Source organism: Diabrotica virgifera, chromosome 2, assembly GCF_917563875.1.
Source record: "Diabrotica virgifera virgifera chromosome 2, PGI_DIABVI_V3a".
In the NCBI taxonomy this organism is placed as follows: domain Eukaryota; kingdom Metazoa; phylum Arthropoda; class Insecta; order Coleoptera; family Chrysomelidae; genus Diabrotica; species Diabrotica virgifera.
Genome location: NC_065444.1, coordinates 79,296,881 through 79,320,465, shown reverse-complemented (window position 1 = coordinate 79,320,465; position 23,585 = coordinate 79,296,881). Strand labels below are relative to the sequence as shown.

General features: G+C 34.3%; 1 protein-coding gene across 1 annotated transcript in view; it reads right to left on the bottom strand.

Moving 5' to 3' along the window:
- LOC114331606 (MAP kinase-interacting serine/threonine-protein kinase 1) overlaps positions 1-23,585 on the bottom strand; it is a 615,902-nt gene that overhangs the window by 222,662 nt on the left and 369,655 nt on the right. The window lies entirely within an intron of this gene.

The following is a 23,585-nucleotide window of genomic DNA, read 5'->3' as shown; positions in this document are numbered from 1 at the left end:
CCATTTGAAATCGAACGAGTGGGCGCCATACAGACAATTTCTACGTAGATTACGTATATTAAAACGCATGCATTGGGCACGGGAAACACTATGTGTTTATGGCTTTGTTTAACAAATAAAAACTTAATTTTTAGCAATGCAAATAATCAAAACCGATAGAATTTGACTTGAACTTTCCAATTCAGTAAGCAGAATTGCTATTTTATTTTTTAATCAAAAGTTATTCGAGTTCAAACATTGCACTTTTTCGATTTTTTGAAAGTTCAACCGCGTTTATCTCTAAAACTATGAATCCTACGAAAAAACTTGTAAGACCATTTTTTGCTGATAATCACCCAAAAAATACAAAACAATGTTCTGTTTTGCGACAAATCGCTTTTATGTAATTCCTCAAGTTACCTCAAGACTGTTACCCAAAAAATTCGTGTTCTACGGGTCAAAATACATAAAAAGAACTTGGGTAAGTCCATCTGAATTAAGAAGGTCGTTGTACCCTCCCTGGCGACAGGACTATAAAGTAAACGATTACAGAAAACTTTTTTTCGATAATTTTTATCAATCAGGTGGGATTGTTATTTGGATGATGAGTAAATTGCTCATCAAATGTGCAATCTAACCATTAAATCTTGATTGAATTGATCACCAAATGAGCCAACAATTGATGTAAGAATTCGAATGCCCAGTGATTTATTGGTCTCTCTATTCAATCCTGAACCAGCAGAGGGAGTTTCATGGTCGACATAATGTCGTGTATGGTCCGTCTGCAAAGATCTCTGTCTTTAGTCATTTCTTTTAACTTATACAGAGGTCCTTTGCATATTCCTGTAATTTGATCGATCCATCTTGTTGGGGATCTTCCTCATGTTTTCTGTGTTTGCTCTCAAACAAGTTCAAAGTATTTTAATTGTTGGAGATGGACTTTACTGGAGAGTCGTTGGCTAACTTGTAGCTCTCTCAAAATTGAATTATTTGTCCTAACGGTCATTCCAAGGAATTCGTAACATTTGTCTCCAACAGAACATTTCAGTGGCGTTAATCTTTCTTCTTCTTTCCGATTGTCTCATGGTTCAAGATTCACATCTGTAAGTCAGTATTGGGAATATTAAGCAGTTGATCAATCTCATCTTTAACGCTATTGAAATTTGACAGTTCTTCCATATTTTGGTTACTTTTGCTGTGGCAACTTTTGCTAGATCACATCTACGTTTAATCTCCTCCTGTAATGACCCTGTGTTTGTGATCAATAATCACATATATAAGTATCACTAAAGAAGGAAAAGTCTTCCTTTGTAGATGGTATATAATTTATTTAAAAACTTTTTTTAATTTTTTTTTCTAAAAAATTATTGGGTTAATTACATTTAAATCTTGTAACACCAACTTATTGTCACTCTCGATGTAGCCGAAATGGCTTTTTTTATACTGGTAAGGTCACTCGACCTACCACAGTAGCTAGTTTCAACTACTTTGGATTTGGAACTTTAACCTGATGATGAACTGATTAGTCCGAAAACGTTTGTTTGTATCGGGTCTACCCCAAAATCCCGACAGTCAAAATCCTGACAGCCAAAATCCCGACGGCCAAAATCCCGACACGGCAGAATCCCGACACGGCAGAATCCCGACAGGCCAGAATCCCGACACGCCAAAATCCCGACAGGCCAGAATCCCGACAAATTAAAAATCCTGTCAGATTTTCAAAACTATAATACATAGTATTCATCTATTTTTGTTACGTTACAGTATTATTTTAAACATGAAATTTATTTATATTATTTTTATTTATATTTAGCTAATTATACTAATATCACCTACATACTTGGAAATACATAAATTAAAACTAATTAATTCGCGAAGAATTTTTCCATTATTGTTTTCACTAATTTTGAAAAAAATGTGAAAACTTTGAATTATCAACGTCCGTCCGTCTGTCTGTCCTTCCGCAAACACAACTCCTCCATCATTATACCAGGTAGAATGACATTTGAGGTGTCAAATGAAAGCTTATAATCCAAGGATGGTACTAAAGGTGAGAAATTTGACCTATGCTGTCTGTCCGTCCGACCGCGAATATATCTTCTCCGTCATTATACCAGGTAGAATGGCAAATGAGGTGTCAAATGAAAGCTTAGATGGATACTATGTATTATAGTTTTGAAAATCTGACATAATTTTTATTTGTCGGGATTCTGGCCTGTCGGGATTCTGGCGTGTCGGGATTTTGGCCGTCGGGATTTTGGCTGTCGGGATTTTGGCTGTCGGGATTTTGGGCGGCACCGCTCAACCGGTTTGTATCGTACCAGTGATGTACCCACTTTAAGTCCAAATTGGATTTTTTTAGAAAAAATTAAAAAAAAAATTAAATAAATCATATACCATCTACAAAGGAAGATTTTTACTTCTTTAGTAATTTTTAATATGGTATACAGCAAATGAGAGGGATTCTTTCCTTTTTATAACATATTATATAAGTATGTATTGGCACTTCTTCTTCAGCCTTAAGTAATCCAACTTTGGACATAGGCCTCCCCCAATTCAATCCAGTGTTTTCTATTTTGCTCCACTTGTTTCCAGTTGTGTCTTCCAATTTTCTTAATGTCATCAGCCCATCTCATTTGCGGGTTTCCTCTGGTTCTCCATCCTAACCATGGTGCAACAGCTCACAATAAGTACAATTAACGTAACTTCAAAAATAATTGAGTAAACGTAATTGCCTGAGGTAAATATTATGATCGAACTACAAAACTCAAAAGAGTTCAACCCCAATTTATAAGCTCACAATATAAAACAACAATAATTATTCACCAAAAAGGCAAACTTGAACCTTTGGATCGAGGTGCTACATACATATTTATAATATTGGCACTATGAAATTATCTCCATAGTATTTAGCAATTTATCTAGTTTTTACTGGGAGGTAAATAACCTCATGAAAAAATTAAAATATAGATGTATATTATGACAAAAGTAACGCATAAATTCATTATTTCGTTGACTAGTATGGTATAACTAGACCCAAACCCAGACATCCAAAGTGAAAGTTATCCTCCAACACCAAATTGTTCTATATGGTCCACATAATGTTCAGAACAAAGTCACACCATTTTGAACGTCGCGTTTGGAGGGGGGGAGAGGGGGGAGAAATCGGTAAATTCGTAGTTTTTACGTTTTTCGTAAATATTTCTAAGACTATAGGATTTAGCATAAACAACCTTCTATACAAAAATGTTCTACATTAAATTTGAAATAAAAAAGGTCCAATGCATAATCCTTCTAAAATCAACGGTTTCAAAGTTACGGAGGTAGTATAGTATAATTGGTCCAAAAAAAGGCCTAACCTAAACATCCAAAGTAAAAGTTTTCCTCCAACACCAAATTGTTCTATATGGTCCATATATTGTTCAGTAACAAGTTACACCATTTTGAGCGATAATTAGTTAGTGATAATCCCTTGAAGAAACGTCAACCTCACCATCCAAAATCATCATCAATTGCCCGAAAAATATAAACAGTATCGAAAACCTCCACTTTTCACCCTCCGTAACTCTGGAACCGTTGAATTTATAACAATTATGTATAGGACCTTTTTTGTTTTAAATTTCATGTAGAACATTTTTGTATATAACATTGTTTACGCTAAAGCATAGTTTTAGAAATATTGACGAAAAACGTAAAAAAACTACTAATTTACCGACTTCTCCCCCATCACCCCCCCCCCTAAACCGGACGCTCAAAATGGTGTAACTTTTTATGTGGACCATATAGAACAATTTGGTGTTGGAGGAAAACTTTTATTTTTGATGTCTGGGTTAGGCCTTTTTTGGACTAATTATACTATACTACCTCTGTAACTTTGGAACCGTTCATTTTAGAAGGATTATGCATTGGACCTTTTTTATTTCAAATTTAATGTAGAACATTTTTGTATAGAAAGTTGTTCATACTAAAATGCATAGTTTTAGAAATATTGATGAAAAACGCAAAAAACTACGAATTTACCGATTTCTCCTCCCTCTCCCCCCCCCCCCAAACCCGACGCTGAAAATGGTGTGACTTTTTTCTGAACATTATGTGGACCATATAGAACAATTTGGTGTTGGAGGAGAACTTTCACTTTGGATGTCTGGGTTATGCCATCTTTTGGATCAATCTTATTATACTAAACCGCCGACTTTAAAGAAAAATCCCGAAATAGGTCGATTTTTATTTTTAAATTACGATTTAATCGAAGATTTTTTTTTAAATGAGAATAGGGGTCATGTGATAGCTCATTTGAAAGGGTATTCAATGCTCTATTAACTAATATAAAGATTAACATAATTATTTGTACACGGTGCCCAAAAAAAAAATTTTTTTTAATAAATTAATTGACACAAAAAGATGAATGTATGTAATTTATTTAATTCTCAATACATTGTACTGCTGTCAGAAAACAGAAAATTTTTAAATTCAAAAATAAACATTGATTTTTGCTTAAACGAAATGTTCCAGCTGCCAAGAGGCAGGTGGGCGACAGCTTTAACATTGAATTTAAGCGAAAACCAATATTTATTTGTCAAATAAAAATTTTTTCCCATTTTCTGACAACAGTAAAACGTATTTTGAATTCAATAAATTACATTCATTCTTCTTTTTGTCTCAATAAATTTAATTAAATAAATTTTTGTTGAAAACCCTGTATAAATAATTATGTTAATGTTTATATTATTGAATACCGTTTTAAATGAGCTATCACATGACCCCTATTCTTATTTTAAAAAATGATCCGATTACGTCATCACGCCCAGGTGGATGACGTCACTAGTATGATATACAGGGTGTCCCCGAAAATAGTGCGTTCCTTAAAAAAGGTATAGGTAGAAGGCACAATGTAGAGCAAAAAAGTTTTATAACATTTTTTTCTAAGTTCAGCCGTTTTACCAAAAAACGAAAATACATTTTGAAATGCAAATTGAAGTCTGGCAACAAGGTGCCATTCAAAAATTTAAAATTAGACATAGACAGTCACAATTAAAAATAGTAGTTTTGTAGGTCAATTGTATCTGGTAGGTAAGGAATGTAAATATCAACCACTTCTGCAGGGGTCTAGTGTTTACATTTTTCCACCCTGTCCGCGGTCGTCCCCTCACATCAAACAAAAAAAGAATTTGGTTATTGGCATTTTGTTATAGACAATATTTTGTTATTGACATTGGATATTTTGCATAATTATTGATTATCTAGTTTTATTCTATACCAAAAGAACGGGTTTCTTATTTCTTTTTTCCTATTTCTTATTTCTTAACAAGTAGGTATTTTGGGAATTAAACAAATATTATATCAGTTACTTTGTAAAGGATACAGAACGGGTAAAGGGTGCAATATTTTATGAATTACCCAGAACACTAAATGGAGAGGCCTATAAATTTCTTGTAAAATATTTTGCCGGTACTTCTTGAAGTGCATTTGCAAACACGATGTGAAATGTGGTTTCTTCACGACGCACAGTGGTCCAAAACGATGAAAAAGTTGGCCAAAAATGAAGTTGTTTGATTTTGATGAAATTTTAGGTAGTGGGGTTTGAGGGGTCACTCATCACGAAAATAGAGTCAAATTTTCGAAAAACAAAATTGCGGATCAAAAATTAGAGGATATGTTTGTGATGATGATTAGAGGATATGATTTGATAATATATCATTTTTCACTATGTTTCAGAAATTTTTATTGTATTATCAATTATAATCCGACTAAGTTATAGTTTAAAACCGAATGTACGGTTGTCTTAACCATAAAAATAGTTGATAAGTTTCGTATTTCGGTTGTTAGTGACAATCAAAATCTGGGATATTTTGAGTTATGATTTTGAAAAGCACATAGGTTTAGAGTTGCAAATAACGAAATGACTGTGCAAAAAAAATATTTATTCACTAATTAATATAATATTACAGTCGCTACTTAATACTTAACAAGTTTTTATTGTGTATTACATACATATCAAGATAGTTTTTAAAAAGTACATGACATTAAAAATTGTAATCCAACTCACATTCATCGTTATCAGAACGTTCACTGTCACTTCGCAACATGAAATTTCGAAGATGTTTGAACAAATAAATCTCGAACTTCAGGTGGAAATGGTTTGCTCACTTTGCTTTCACAATTTTGCAAGCTGGAGATGAAGGGATCCGAAGATGCGAGTAGCCGGTGAAAAACATCTTCCATTGTCTTTTCTCGTGAATACTTACGAGAAAAGTTTTCACGATAACGTCTGATGTCCATCATATATTATCCTGAAAATCACAATTATGGAAATTTAGTGCGTTAAAAAGAACACCATTTAGAATGTCTAGAGCCTTTTTCTGAGAAAACGCAAGGTATACAATTACAAGCGCGCCTGACTGTCGCGGTCGTCGTCGCTCGACGATTGCATGCTACAGCCAAAGTAGCAAAAAGTAGCAAGAAATTTTGGATGATTTTGATTTCAAATAGCATTATTATTACTAAAAACATAACTACAGCGTGGGATCTCGCGGGTTCATAACTATTTTGATGATTTTGTGAAGATAAATAAATAAATGTCAATTTATTACAGGTGCTTTTTAACGCTACTTTCATAAATGAAAAAAAAATTATACTTCAGGTTTTTAAAGATTGAAATTTTTTAACATACCTTCAGGATTTCCCTCCATTTTACGGATTTACAATCCGACACACCGTTGAATTTTGCTCCCACCGACACTGTCGCGTAAAGATAGACAAATGAAGCCCGTACGAGATGCATTCCGGCGGAGCCGGATTCTGACTGACACACAATAGCGAGTTTTAAAGCTACCTGCCTATTCTTTCAGGATAATACGTAGAATATCCCCCTTTACAATAAAACAAGGTAAAATTAAAAATTAAAAAAAAATATTTAGTTTTGGCCAGCTTTTTTGTCCCTTTGGACCACTGTGCGACGGAGCCCCAGAACTGTGAAAAATCTTCTGGATACCACTTATCCTCATCGTTGAATTGGTAGGAATTGACTCATTCTGTGGCCACCAAAGAAGTCCCGAATTCAGTGTACTGGATTTTTATTTTTGGGGACATCTGAAATCGTTAATCTATGATAATCGACTTGAAATACAAACAGAAGCTGAATTCCAGGAATGCATTTTTGATGCTGCAGAAACTATCCGACTAGTTAATTATGGCATTACTAAGAACTAGATTTATTATAAAAATTATGTTCAATTAAGTACAAACATCTAATTTAATTTTAGATCACAAGTAAACAAACTACTGATAGTTCGGGCATAATGTAAAAAACTAAATTAGAATAATTATTAATAGTCCGTTCTTTAACGGTAAAATATTGCAAAACCTCTAAATTTTAAAGAACCGCTTGGATTGACATGAAATTTGGCATACACATAGCTAACAAGTCAAAGAAAAAAAGTGATATTGTGCCGATATGTGCTTTTGCCCTGGGGGTGGTTTTCACCCCCTTTTGGGGGTGAGAAAATATTCGTCCAAAGAAAGTCAGGAAATGGATAAACTGGCTAATTTTAAGTAACTTTTGTTCTATAGAGTTTTTTCACTAAGTCAATACTTTTCGAGTTATTTGGCAGTGAATATGTTCATTTTTTCAACAAAATAACCATGCTTTTAGACGGTTTTTCGCAAATAACTCAAATAGTAAGAATTTTGCCGAAAAAATATTCTTAGCAAAAATATAGCCTGTAAAAAATTTTAAAAAATGGTGTATATATCACGTCTCTACACCTAGTAGAAGCAGAGTTATTGCTAATGAAAAATAGGTTCATATTCGTCAAATTCCAAATGGAATATTTTAACGTGAAATAACCAAAAATTAAGCACATTTCGGGGAAAACTCATAACAATTTATTTAAAGTGTTTAAAAAAAGCTTCATTTTTGTTTTATAAAAAAAATTTCTAGCATCAAAATTAAACAAGTTACGCTCAAAATAAAGTTAGTCCCTTTTGGTTTTGGTAAAAAAATCGAGAAAATCACCCCCTAATTAGTATCTTAAATGAACTTAATCGTTACGATTTCACAAGTTTCTTGACTCGTGTATATATTGTTTACATGATCTGTAAGTTTCATCGGTTGAAAGTCCTTATTATTGAAAGGGCTGTAGATAAAAGAGGTTGAACGAGTCACTGATCACGAATGTATGCAAATTTAGAAACACCAAATCTTAATCAATTTTTGTCTAACAGAAAAACAAAAAATACATGATATTCAGAAAAGGAAATCTGACTTTTTTTGTTTTTCGAGATTTTTGGTATCTCTAACAATTTTTAAGTTATTTTGAAAAAAAGCATATTTTTCAAAATTTAAATTTTTTTAAATTTTACTTTGAAACCAAATTTTTTCAAAAATAAGCACTTTGAATCGATGAAACTTACAGATCATATAAACACAACATAAGTAAAATAATTTGTGGAGCGGCAACGATTAATTTCATTTAAGTTGCTAATTAGGGGGTGGTTTTCCCGATTTTTTTTTTGCAAAAACAAAAGGGACCAACTTTATTTTGAGTGTAACTTGCTTAAGTTTAATGCTAGTAACTTTTTGTAAAAACAGGAATAAAGCTTTTTTTAAACACTTTAAAAAAGTTATAATGGGTTTTCCCCAAAAAGTGCTTAATTTTTTGGATATTTCACGTCGAAATATTCTATTTGAAATTTGGTGAATATGAATCTATTTTTCATTGGCTATAACTCTGGTTCTACGACATCCAGAGACCTAACGCGTACACCATTTTTTTTATAGGCTATATTTTTGTTAAGAACCTTTTTTTTTCGACAAAATACTTACTTTTTGAGTTATTTGCAAAAAACCGTCTAAAAATGTGGTTATTTTGTTGAAAAATTAACATATTTGCTCGCAAATAACTCGAAAAGTGTTGACTTGGCGAAAAAGCTCTATAGAACAAAAGTTACTTAATTAGTCAGTTTACCCATTTCCGGACTTATTTTGGACATATATTTTTTCACCCCCAATAGGGGGTGAAAGTCACCCCAGGGCAAAAGCACACATCGGCACAATATCACTTTTCTTCTTTGACATGTAAGCTATACGTATGCCAAATTTCATGTCAATCCAAGCGGTTCTTTAAAATTTAGAGCAAAAACCGTGAATGAATGGACTATAAACGTTGTCTGTTGTATTTAATTTCCACTCTAAACTATGTAATTCAGTTAAGACCCCTTGTATTCAAAACCTTGTATTCAACACATTTAAAGTTTAATAAATACATAGTAACTAGTTTAGTAAAAAGATAAAGTGTTTTTTATTGTAAATTATTGACATTTTATCAATTCGTTTAAAATTATTCCATATTTCAATAGATTTCAGAAAAACATTAAATACAAATAGTTTTTCCTAGGCGCAAGTACATTTTAGTAATTAAACCATAGTTACGTAAGTAAAAGTTATAATTTATGTAAAATTTCGAGCCTTAATTATAAAACCTTAATTAATTCAGATAATAGCAAAAATGATACATTATCAAATCAAGAAATAATTATTTTGCAGGTAGGTACCTACTGATGTCAACAACCCCAAAAATCACACCTCAAATAGTAAATAAACAAGGGGTTGGATTAAGTTAAATTTCCACAGTCACAACACGTTCTTCTACAACACGTTGCCATGTCAATTGAATTTATGAAAATAAACACTTCTATGGAGAACAATGTAATTTTTTTCTTGGAAACGGTTAACTTTAGAAAAAAATGTTATAGGACTTTTTTGTTCTAAATTGTGTATTATATCGATACCTTAAAGGAACGCACTATTTTCGGGGACACCCTGTATATTCACCTGTATACAGGGTGAGTCATGAGGAACTGTACATACTCCTACCTCGTATAGAGGCCCCTATGGGGAATAACAAATGACCATTAAAAAGTGTCTGCTCCCCTTGTTTAATAATATACAGGGCGAGTTTCGCATTTTGACAGAAATTTATATTCGTCATAATTTTTGAACGGTCAGATCCATGTGTCTCTTATTTTGGCCAATCGTTACACTATTACCACTTAATCCACTAATTTATTCAAACAAGAAAAAAATCAGGTCCGGCTTTAAAAAAATTAGTTCATTTGGGTCTTAGGAAAAATTTCACCCTGTATACGCTTTTTGAAAACTCTAATATGAATTTTACAAATTAGACAAATAGGCAATTAAAATGGCATATTTATTTTTTTCCCCACACGATTACTTAATTTTTTATTAAAAAATCAAATTTGTCAGAATCGCAATTTTACCATAAAAATAAAAAAATTGAAACAATGTTTTTCTTAAAATTAAAAGTTTCACCATTTTTTTTTTCTATAACACGTCTAGATCTAAAACTCCCCATAACACTTCTCTTTGGACTCTATAGTTTAACATAGACGTGATTAAAAAGATAAATTTTAAATTTTTTCACTTAATTTTTGCGATTTAACTTTGCAATTCAAGAAGCTGCACCTTTTATTTTTAAAAATTCATAACTTTTACGAGAAGAAGACTGAAAGTCTACAACAATTGTCATAGTCTTCACAATGGTAAGAGATATGTGCTGTAAAAATTTTAGAAAAAAAAAATTTTAATGGAACGTTGTAGCGAGTTAAACCGTGATTTCATCTTTTTTTTCATTTTTTCCGGTTAAAATTCAGATTTTGACAAATTTGATTTTTTAATAAAAAATTAAGTAATCGTGTGGGGAAAAAATAAATATGTCATTTTAATTGCCTATTTGCCTAATTTGTAAAATTCATATTAGAGTTTTCAACAAGCGTATACAGGGTGAAATCTTTTCTAAGACACAAACGAAGTAATTTTTTAAAGCCGGCCCTGATTTTTTTCTAGTTTGAATAAATCAATTGATTAGGTGGTAATAGTGTGATGATTGACAAAAATAAGAGACACATTGATCTGACCGTTCAAAAATTATGACGAATATAAATATCTGTCAAAATGAGAAACTCGCCCTGTATATTATTAAACGAGGGGAGCAGACACTTTTTAATGGTCATTTGTTATTCCCCATAGGAGCCTCTATACGAGGTAGGAGTATGTACAGTTCCTCGTGACTCACCCTGTATTCGGGGACACTATGTGTTACTTTATGGACGCACTGTATATAGGTAAAGTTAGAATGAATATGAGATTATAAATTAAGGGGCAACAATTGATAACCAAATTACTCTACGGATAAAAATCCACTTATTTTGATGATCAAGCAAAATGTTGTACTTTTGCCTCCAATTGTCATCCAATTGTTTGGATGTTGGATGACAATCTGCTTTGGAATGCTCATTATTTGATGAGCAATTTATTCATAATTTAATGTTTTTAATTCTATTTGATGAGCTGAACTATATCTAATATACGCATCTGATGAGCAATGATCACTCAATTTTAAACAAGTTTATAAAGTCTGATGAGCAAGTTGATCGACTATTGTGCATATAACTTTATATTAATGTGAAATCAGTTCATTACGTGGTGGGTACGTCAATTTGGATTTATTCGAGGTCAACAACATCTTCACAATATTAACAACGTACTATACATCAATAATAGAATACTTCAAATCACATTCTAGATTCATAAAACAATAAAACCCATATTATTAGTGTGTATACTCCAGACACTATCAAAATGCACGAAGAACAGGTCAAACTCTATTACGAACCGCAATATACTTTGGACCAGATATCAAAAGAGACGAAATAATGCTGGATTTCAATGTAAGGATAGGGAATGACATTATAAACGACAAAAAGATTCAACGAACAGGTGTAGTAACGAAAGCGGTGAGCAAATACAAATGTGTCACCCATAAATAATACATTCTATCCACATAGCCCAGTAAATGAACGCGAAATTCGGCGATATCGTGTAATTTTCAGGGTCAACTCCGAATTGCATGAAAATTTGGATTTAGGTTCTACTTACCCTCCACTTCAAAGTTGAAATTGTGCCGTTGGTTGCTTTTACTTAGGGGGTGACAGTCACCCCTTCTCGGGGGTGAAAAAACATACGTTCAAGATAAGACCGAAAATGGATAAATTGACTGATTTTAAGCAACTTCTGTTCTATAGAGTTTTTTACTTAAATCAATACTTTTCGAGTTATTTGCCATTGAAAATGTTGATTTTTCGACAAAAAAACTACGTTTTCAGACGGTTTTTCGCAAATAACTCAAAAAGTAAATATTTTATCGAAAAAAATATCCTTAGCAAAAGTGTAGCTTATAGAAAACCCAAAGAAATGGTGTATCAGTAAAGTCTATCAATCAAATAAAAACAAAGTTGTAGCTCATGAAAAATACGTTCTTATTCGTCTAATTTGAAATCGACTATTTCAAGGTGAAATCACCGACAAATTAAGCACTTTTCGGGAAAACCCATTTAAAATTTTTTAAAGTGTTTATAAAAAGCTTTGTTTTAATTGTTAACAAAAGTTTTAGCGTTAAAAATAAGCGAGTTACGCTCAAAATAAAGTTGGCCCTCTTTTTTTTGTAAAAAATCATGAAAATCTCGCTGTGTTTAGCTCCCCAAATGAAATTAATCGCTACCGCTTTACAAACAATTTACTTACCTATCTATTTTTTATATATCTGTCAGTCTTACCGGTTTAAAGTGTTTATTTTTGAAAGGGTTCTAATTGAGAAAGCTTGAATGGGTCACTAATCACGAGTGTATGCAAATTTTAAATAGCCATATCTTAACCAATTTTTGTCTTACGGAGAAACAAAATGAAACTAGCATATTTATAATAGCAAAACCTACATTTTTTTACTCTTTAAGATTTTTCTTATCACTAATACTTTTTAAGTTATTGTGAAAAATGAAATTTTTCAAAAGTTTTTAGAAATTTTTTTTTTACTATAAAACCAAATGTTTTCAAAAATAAGCACTTCAAACCAATCAAACTTACAGATCATATAAACAATACACATACAGTTAAAATAGATGGTAAAGCCAAACGATTAATTTCATTTAGGGTGCTAAATAGAGGGAGGTTTTCACGATTTTTTTTACCAAAAAAAAGGGGCCAACTTTTTTTTCAGTGTAACTCGTTTATTTTTGATGCTGTAAACTTTTGTAAAAAACAAATAATAAGCTTTTTTTCGATACTTTAAAAATGTTAATAAGGTTTTCCCGAAAAACGCTTCTTTCTTCGGTGATTTCCCGTTGAATTATTCGATTTGGAATTAGACGAATAAGAACGTATTTTTCATGAGCTACAACTTTGCTTCTACTCAATTTGTAGACTTTACTGGTACACCATTTTTTTCATTTTTTTTATAGGCTACACTTTTGACAAAAATATTATTTTCGATAAAATATATTTACTTTTTGAGTTATTTGGGAAAACGGTTTGAAAACGTAGCTTTTTTGTCGAAAAATCAACATTTTAAATCGCAAATAACTCGAAAAGTATTGACTTACGTAAAAAACTTTATAGAACAAAAGGTGCTTAACATAAGTTTTATCCATTTCCGGCCTTATTTTAAAAACGTATTTTTCACCCCCCGAGAAGGGGTAAATGTCACCCCCCAAGTAAAAGCAACCAACGGCACAAATTCAACTTTGAAGTGGAGGGTAAGTAGAACCTAAATCCAAATTATCATGCAATTCGGAGTTGCCCCTGGAAATTACACTCCAAAACGGTCATTTATTGGGCTAACACAAACTCCAGCATAAATACACCTTCGACAACGCCCGTGCACATAAACGCTATAACTAACAGAGAAATATTCATTCTTCCAGAATGATCGACGTAAGAACACTTAGCTCAGTAAACAAAACAACAAATCACAATTAATGTGGTAATACAGAAAATAAAAATACAGATACAAAAAAAACATGTAAAGAAACTATAGAGAAATTAAATATAGAAGCTCTTTTCGACAAAACGACAAAATATCTTTACCAACAAAGACTATCGCAGAGAACAGAGAAGACAAAGTTAACGTAGAGACCTCGGAGAACAAACTATAAACAAATATTATAAAAGCTGCGTGAAGAAGAATGCGGGAACAGAAAAGTAAAAAACACCGGAAAACCAAGTAATACACCATGATTCACGTATGAAATCAAAAACTTTTCAGCAAAGAAGAGAAAATCATACCTGGAATGTAGAAACAATAATAATGCAATATACGAGTACTACCAGATAGACAGAAAAGAACTAAATGCAGAAATTCAATCCATAAAAAGAAGCTATTGGGAAAAATTTTAGCAGACACGGAACACGATCTCAACAGGGAAACGAAAAAAAATGTGGAATATGCTTAGAAATCGAAAGAAACCAGCCAAAGAATACATAAAGTTCACCAACATATCGACAAATTAATCAGAAAGACATTTTGAAAAACTTTTTGAAGATCAAACTCTCCATCAAGAGTTAGACCAGTTGGATACCAAAAATACAACTATGTACTAATAGGTCTGGATCCCGCGTATGAAAAAAAAAGTTGATTAATAGGAAGCTGAAAATTTGTTAATAGCTTAAGGGTGTTCGGATAAACTTTGATATATGAGAACAATGGAACAGGAGCAGTTTTAATTATGGAACAGGTTAAAAATTTGAAACGGTCAGACCACGACAACAGCACATTTTTTTGTCCGACAGAATAGACTTAAACTCTCCGAACAGAGATTAAACTCTCATGCAAAAATCAGACTGCTATTTATTACCTGTCATAATTCCTGTCATTTGACATATTCTACATGTTCCACTCATTAAAACGCCCATTTGGTGCTTTTTGCATGAGAGTTTAATCTCTGTTCGGAGAGTTTAAGTCTATTCTGTCGGACAAAAAAATGTGCCGTTTTCGTGGTCTGACCGTTCCAAATTTTTAACCTGTTCCACAATTAAAACTGCCCCTGTTCCAGTGTTCCCATATATCAAAGTTTATCTGACTAGACACCCTTAAGCTATTAATAAATTTTCAGCTTGCTATTAACCTTTAACTACACGCGCTGGCGTATTTTGTACGCCAGATATAAGAATTCTACTGCAAATATATTTAAAATTTTAATTTTTGACCTTGTTTATCTCTCTAACCTATCACTGGAATGTGCTTTACAATTTGGTTTTAGTTTTGTTATAATCGGAGTTCTGGGAAGATCGTAATTTACAGTTTATTATTTGTTGTTTCTGGGGGTGGACAATATACGCCAGGATTATATTAATATAAGTAGTAATATAAGTACATATTTCTATAGTTTTTTAGTCATTATGGCACAAACTATATTTTTCTTTATAAACAATACTTTTTCTCCTGTAAAAAATCACATTTCAAAAAATTTTCTATTAGTAATTTTATTTGTCATGGAATCCAGTTATTCCATGATTCCAGTTCTAAATACCAATTGGCTTACTGAGAAGGAACTCCAAGTATTCACTGATGCCGAATAAGGTTTATAACAAACAACTAAGTGTATTTTTTCAACAAAAAATAAACAAATCCGCTGTTTTTAAGTGTATTTTCTTGTGGCGTATAAAGTACGCCACGCGTGTAGTTATGTTATAACTTAATGCGCGGGTAGTTAAAGGTTAATCAACTTTTTTTTCATACGCGGGATCCAGACCTATAACGTAGGCGAAGCAATAAAGCACTAAAATCGGAATTACCTCCGAAAAAAAAAAACGACAAGACGGATCTTAATAATTCTTTTTGCATTCGATTCGTGAATGCGCCAGGAAACTTTTTGACCCCGAGCCATGATATAATATTGAAAAACTGCATACAAAAAAATGCATTCTTATAGTGCATCTAAAACAGACAAAAGAATTCAGAACTCGTCAATTATCGGCGGAAATGAGTTCAATTTTGTTACTCTATGGTTTTTGGGATCGCTGGAAACGAATATGACGTCGTAAGTGATCTCCGGAGTACCTGGTGCCCAGGGTACCTTCTGTTTACCTCGTCATTAAAATTCATTAAAAAATTAGTCAAAAATCATTACTTGGTGGTTTTTAGGGTCACTAACGACGAATATGACATCGGAAGTGATCTACGGAGTACCTGGTGCCCAGGGTACCTACTTTTTACCTCATCTTGTGGAGTTTTTGGCAAAAAAATTATTAAAACATTAGTCAAAAATCATTACTTGGGGTGTTTTTGGGGTCTCTAACGACGAATATGGCATCGGAAGTGATCTCCGGAATATCTGGTGCCCAAGGTAGCTAGTCTTCTAGAGTTTTCGGCAAATTCTTTAAAAAATTAGTCAAAAATCATTACTCAGGGGTTTTTGGGTCGCTGACGACGAATATGACATCGGAAGTGATCTAAGAAATACCTGGTACCCAGGGTACCTACTGTTAACTCGTTTTCTGGAGTTTTCGGCAAATTCATTAAGGTGATACAGTAGCGATCAACAGGTAGCCAAAACGCGTTCCAAGATTGCGGCTGTAATTTTGAATATTTTTTCGAGATATTTGGCACACGTATTCGTAATATAATAAAGAATGGCGGTACAGTGCCCAATTTGAAAAATATATTAATATGTGGAAATTACTCTGTAATTAAATACAATATTAAAAAAACAAGCCTGTACCGCCATTAAGAAGAACAAAAAAATACACTTTCTTCAAATAAACTTTTTTATCCGATGCCTAGATTTTGTGTCATTTTGGAACTACTAATGAAATAAAAAATTTTAGTAGTTCCAAAATGACACAAAATCTAAGCATCGGATAAAAAAGTTTATTTGAAGAAAGTGTATTTTTTTGTTCTTCTTAATGGCGGTACAGGCTCGTTTTTTTAATATTGTATTTAATTACAGAGTAATTTCCACATATTAATATATTTTTCAAATTGGGCTCTGTACCGCCATTCTTTATTATATTACGAATACGTGTGCCAAATATCTCGAAAAAATATTCAAAATTACAGCCGCAATCTTGGAACGCGTTTTGGCTACCTGTTAATCGCTACTGTTTCCTCTTAAAACATTAGTTAAAATTCATTACTCGGGAGTAGGGCTTACAATACCGAACTAAAATCTGAATACCGGTATTTGATATTTGAAATTTGAAATATCGGGATACCGGTATTAAAACCGGTATTATTAATAAAAAATTAGAAGAGCATCATTAACACTTAACGTATGTGCTACGCAAGGGTGGTGATGTTTTTTAAAAATTCTCTTTATAGCACATTTAATATTCGCCCCATTATCTGACACTATGGCAATGATTTTATGAAGAATATTCCACTTACAGAATTGTTCAATATTCTTTCAAACTATTGCAAATATTTTCACATGTCTGGCTTCCTAAGATTTCTTCAGATGATAAAACTTTGGAGAAAAATTCTTCTTTGCAGATAAAATGACACGTTACCGTAATATAACCCCTATTGCTGTCGGATGTCCAAATGTCTGTCGTAACTGAAATATTGTCGGTAGCACTAAGTAATGATTTTATCCTAGAAACTTCTTGACTATACATTTTGGGAAGAAGTTTATACGAACGCTTTTTAAGATTTGGCACTTTATAATATTTGGGTTGCAGCAAGTTGGAGCCGTACACGGCTCGGTATGTGTAATGTGTAATAAATATGTCTTAGGCTACGGCTCCACGGGCGGGAAATTGACGCTAGCAGTAGCAGTAAAATGAATTTAAGGTTCCGCGGAACGGAATAGGGATAGCCGAACTGTACCGACTGCAGGACTTGTGCGTAGTCGGTTCAGTTCGGCTATTCCCATTCCGTTTCGCGGAACCTTAAGTTCATTTTACTGCTACTGCTAGCGTCAATTTCCCGCCCGTGGAGCCGTAGCCTTAATCAAATTTGTTCCCAATAAAATTGTTTGTTTATCTTCAAAAAAAATTTCTCGTAATTAATTAATATTATTTTAAATTAGATTTATATTGTGCATACATTCAATTTTTATCAACTAATGTAATACTAAAATACCGGTATTTTTAGAAAAATGTCGGTTTTTAATAATGGATAAAAATCGTCCGGGATTCCGGTATTCGGGATCCCGGTATTGTAAGCCCTACTCGAGGGTTTTTGGGGTTTCTAACGACGAATATGACATCGGAAGTGATCTCCGGAGTAGCTGATGCTCAGGCTACCTACTGCTTACCTCCTCTTCCGGAGTTTTCGGCAAATTCATTAAAAAATTAGTAAACAATCATTAGTCACGAGATTAACAGTAGGTATCCTGTGCACCAGGTACTCCGGAGATCATTTCCGATGTCACATTCGTCGTCAGTGACCCCAAAAACCCCCTAAGTAATGATTATTGACTAATTCTTCAATGAATTTTCCGAAAACTCCCGAAGACGAGGTAAACAGTACGTACCCTGGGCACCAGGTATTCCTGAGATCACTTCCGATGTCATTCGTCGTTAGCGACCCCAAAAACCCCCCGAGTAATAATTTTTGATTAATTTTTTAATAAATTTTTTGCCGAAAACTCCACAAGACGAGGTAAACAGTAAGTACCCTGGGCACCAGGTACTCCGTAGATCACTTCCGATGTCATATTCGTCGTTAGTGACCCTAAAAACTCCCCGACTAATGATTTTTGACTAATTTTTTAATGAATTTTAATGACGAGGTAAACAGTAGGTACCCTGGGCACAGGTACTCCGGAGATCACGTACGACGTCATATTCGTTTTTAGCGACCTCAAAAACCCCAGAGTAACAAAACTGAACTCATTTCCGCCGATAATTGACGAGGTCTGAATTTTTTTTATTGTCTGTTTGAGATGCACTTTAAGAATGCATTTTTTGTATGCAGTTTTTCAATATTATATTATGACTCGGGGTCACAAAGTTCCCTGGCGCATTGTCGAATCGAATTCAAACAGAATTATTATTAAGATCCGTCTTTCGTCGTTTTTTTTTTCGGAGGTTCAGTCAAGTCCGTTTCGGAGATTCAGTCAGTTTCAACCCTCCGGTCATTGTTGATCACTTTTTCATGAAATTATTACGTCATGCAGGTAAACAGGTGACAACAGGTAACAGCTCTTCTTTGGGAGAGAAGAAAAGATCTAGAGATAAGCAACCAGTTCTCACAACCCTCCCTCCGGTCATTGTTGATCACTTTTTCATGAAATTATTACGTCATGCAGGTAAACAGGTGACAACAGGTAACAGCTCTTCTTTGGGAGAGAAGAAAAGATCTAGAGATAAGCAACCAGTTCTCACAACCCTCCCTCCGGTCATTGTTGATCACTTTTTCATGAAATTATTACGTCATGCAGGTAAACAGGTGACAACAGGTAACAGCTCTTCTTTGGGAGAGAAGAAAAGATCTAGAGATAAGCAACCAGTTCTCACAACCCTCCCTCCGGTCATTGTTGATCACTTTTTCATGAAATTATTACGTCATGCAGGTAAACAGGTGACAACAGGTAACAGCTCTTCTTTGGGAGAGAAGAAAAGATCTAGAGATAAGCAACCAGTTCTCACAACCCTCCCTCCGGTCATTGTTGATCACTTTTTCATGAAATTATTACGTTATGCAGGTAAACAGGTGACAACAGGTAACAGCTCTTCTTTGGGAGAGAAGAAAAGATCTAGAGATAAGCAACCAGTTCTCACAACCCTCCCTCCGGTCATTGTTGATCACTTTTTCATGAAATTATTACGTCATGCAGGTAAACAGGTGACAACAGGTAACAGCTCTTCTTTGGGAGAGAAGAAAAGATCTAGAGATAAGCAACCAGTTCTCACAACCCTCCCTCCGGTCATTGTTGATCACTTTTTCATGAAATTATTACGTCATGCAGGTAAACAGGTGACAACAGGTAACAGCTCTTCTTTGGGAGAGAAGAAAAGATCTAGAGATAAGCAACCAGTTCTCACAACCCTCCCTCCGGTCATTGTTGATCACTTTTTCATGAAATTATTACGTCATGCAGGTAAACAGGTGACAACAGGTAACAGCTCTTCTTTGGGAGAGAAGAAAAGATCTAGAGATAAGCAACCAGTTCTCACAACCCTCCCTCCGGTCATTGTTGATCACTTTTTCATGAAATTATTACGTCATGCAGGTAAACAGGTGACAACAGGTAACAGCTCTTCTTTGGGAGAGAAGAAAAGATCTAGAGATAAGCAACCAGTTCTCACAACCCTCCCTCCGGTCATTGTTGATCACTTTTTCATGAAATTATTACGTCATGCAGGTAAACAGGTGACAACAGGTAACAGCTCTTCTTTGGGAGAGAAGAAAAGATCTAGAGATAAGCAACCAGTTCTCACAACCCTCCCTCCGGTCATTGTTGATCACTTTTTCATGAAATTATTACGTCATGCAGGTAAACAGGTGACAACAGGTAACAGCTCTTCTTTGGGAGAGAAGAAAAGATCTAGAGATAAGCAACCAGTTCTCACAACCCTCCCTCCGGTCATTGTTGATCACTTTTTCATGAAATTATTACGTTATGCAGGTAAACAGGTGACAACAGGTAACAGCTCTTCTTTGGGAGAGAAGAAAAGATCTAGAGATAAGCAACCAGTTCTCACAACCCTCCCTCCGGTCATTGTTGATCACTTTTTCATGAAATTATTACGTCATGCAGGTAAACAGGTGACAACAGGTAACAGCTCTTCTTTGGGAGAGAAGAAAAGATCTAGAGATAAGCAACCAGTTCTCACAACCCTCCCTCCGGTCATTGTTGATCACTTTTTCATGAAATTATTACGTCATGCAGGTAAACAGGTGACAACAGGTAACAGCTCTTCTTTGGGAGAGAAGAAAAGATCTAGAGATAAGCAACCAGTTCTCACAACCCTCCCTCCGGTCATTGTTGATCACTTTTTCATGAAATTATTACGTCATGCAGGTAAACAGGTGACAACAGGTAACAGCTCTTCTTTGGGAGAGAAGAAAAGATCTAGAGATAAGCAACCAGTTCTCACAACCCTCCCTCCGGTCATTGTTGATCACTTTTTCATGAAATTATTACGTCATGCAGGTAAACAGGTGACAACAGGTAACAGCTCTTCTTTGGGAGAGAAGAAAAGATCTAGAGATAAGCAACCAGTTCTCACAACCCTCCCTCCGGTCATTGTTGATCACTTTTTCATGAAATTATTACGTCATGCAGGTAAACAGGTGACAACAGGTAACAGCTCTTCTTTGGGAGAGAAGAAAAGATCTAGAGATAAGCAACCAGTTCTCACAACCCTCCCTCCGGTCATTGTTGATCACTTTTTCATGAAATTATTACGTCATGCAGGTAAACAGGTGACAACAGGTAACAGCTCTTCTTTGGGAGAGAAGAAAAGATCTAGAGATAAGCAACCAGTTCTCACAACCCTCCCTCCGGTCATTGTTGATCACTTTTTCATGAAATTATTACGTTATGCAGGTAAACAGGTGACAACAGGTAACAGCTCTTCTTTGGGAGAGAAGAAAAGATCTAGAGATAAGCAACCAGTTCTCACAACCCTCCCTCCGGTCATTGTTGATCACTTTTTCATGAAATTATTACGTCATGCAGGTAAACAGGTGACAACAGGTAACAGCTCTTCTTTGGGAGAGAAGAAAAGATCTAGAGATAAGCAACCAGTTCTCACAACCCTCCCTCCGGTCATTGTTGATCACTTTTTCATGAAATTATTACGTCATGCAGGTAAACAGGTGACAACAGGTAACAGCTCTTCTTTGGGAGAGAAGAAAAGATCTAGAGATAAGCAACCAGTTCTCACAACCCTCCCTCCGGTCATTGTTGATCACTTTTTCATGAAATTATTACGTCATGCAGGTAAACAGGTGACAACAGGTAACAGCTCTTCTTTGGGAGAGAAGAAAAGATCTAGAGATAAGCAACCAGTTCTCACAACCCTCCCTCCGGTCATTGTTGATCACTTTTTCATGAAATTATTACGTCATGCAGGTAAACAGGTGACAACAGGTAACAGCTCTTCTTTGGGAGAGAAGAAAAGATCTAGAGATAAGCAACCAGTTCTCACAACCCTCCCTCCGGTCATTGTTGATCACTTTTTCATGAAATTATTACGTTATGCAGGTAAACAGGTGACAACAGGTAACAGCTCTTCTTTGGGAGAGAAGAAAAGATCTAGAGATAAGCAACCAGTTCTCACAACCCTCCCTCCGGTCATTGTTGATCACTTTTTCATGAAATTATTACGTCATGCAGGTAAACAGGTGACAACAGGTAACAGCTCTTCTTTGGGAGAGAAGAAAAGATCTAGAGATAAGCAACCAGTTCTCACAACCCTCCCTCCGGTCATTGTTGATCACTTTTTCATGAAATTATTACGTCATGCAGGTAAACAGGTGACAACAGGTAACAGCTCTTCTTTGGGAGAGAAGAAAAGATCTAGAGATAAGCAACCAGTTCTCACAACCCTCCCTCCGGTCATTGTTGATCACTTTTTCATGAAATTATTACGTCATGCAGGTAAACAGGTGACAACAGGTAACAGCTCTTCTTTGGGAGAGAAGAAAAGATCTAGAGATAAGCAACCAGTTCTCACAACCCTCCCTCCGGTCATTGTTGATCACTTTTTCATGAAATTATTACGTCATGCAGGTAAACAGGTGACAACAGGTAACAGCTCTTCTTTGGGAGAGAAGAAAAGATCTAGAGATAAGCGACCAGTTCTCACAACCCTCCCTCCGGTCATTATTGCTCACTTCTTCAGGAAAGAAGAAAAGCTCAAGCGATAAGTAGACGCTTCTTACAACCATCTGGTCATTATCGATCACTCCTTTTTACTTCTTCAGCCACCCAAGGTCAAACCACCACATCCACACAATCCACTTCAGACCCCGATGGAAAGGTTACCAAAGTCATCCAGTAACTCGCCTGTTTCTTACTGTTATTAGTCCAGGGCGGATCTGTTTTCAGATGGACGTTGAGAGGCGACTCTAATTTTTTTGCAGAAATTGCTTGGAATTATCCCATATAATAATAATTGAGTTGTCCTCCCACTAAAAAGGGTCGGGAACATTGTTTAAATAATCAAAATGTCAAAAAATGAACGAAAAAATCGATTTTTTCTTCGTTTTTTGATTATAACTTTAAAAGTATTCACTTCCGAGAAAAGTTGTACTAAAATAAAAGTTGCGTAATTAAATTTTCTACAATATAAGATTGTTTAAAATTTTTTAAAATTATACCCTTTTTGCAAAATAGCAATAATTGCGAAAAAAACATAAGAAAACAAGTATTCGCATTTTACGTTTTTCAACCATTTCTGCTAGACTTAGGACCTTCAATACTGTAAATTTAGTTAAGATCGGTTCAATTGATCGGATATTGCAAAATAAATTTTGCAATCCAGCTTTCGCAAAAAAAAATCATTTTTTTCAAAATGTTGCAGGACTGCAAATAAAGCAGAGAGCAAGTTAAATTTTCTTTTACAAACAGACGAATAAGGTACCTTTCATTTTCAATTTGCAAAATTAAAATCGGTTGATTACCACGGCGTCAGGAATTTTTTTAAATAAACATTAATTTTTGGTGCTACGGGCAGGACAGCGGTGTTCCATTCACACAAGCTGATTTACACCAAAAGTTCTTTTTATCTTTATCTAATATATTATTTTCTTACTTTATATTTTGTTGTATTTTAATATTTTAATTCCAGAAAAATCAAA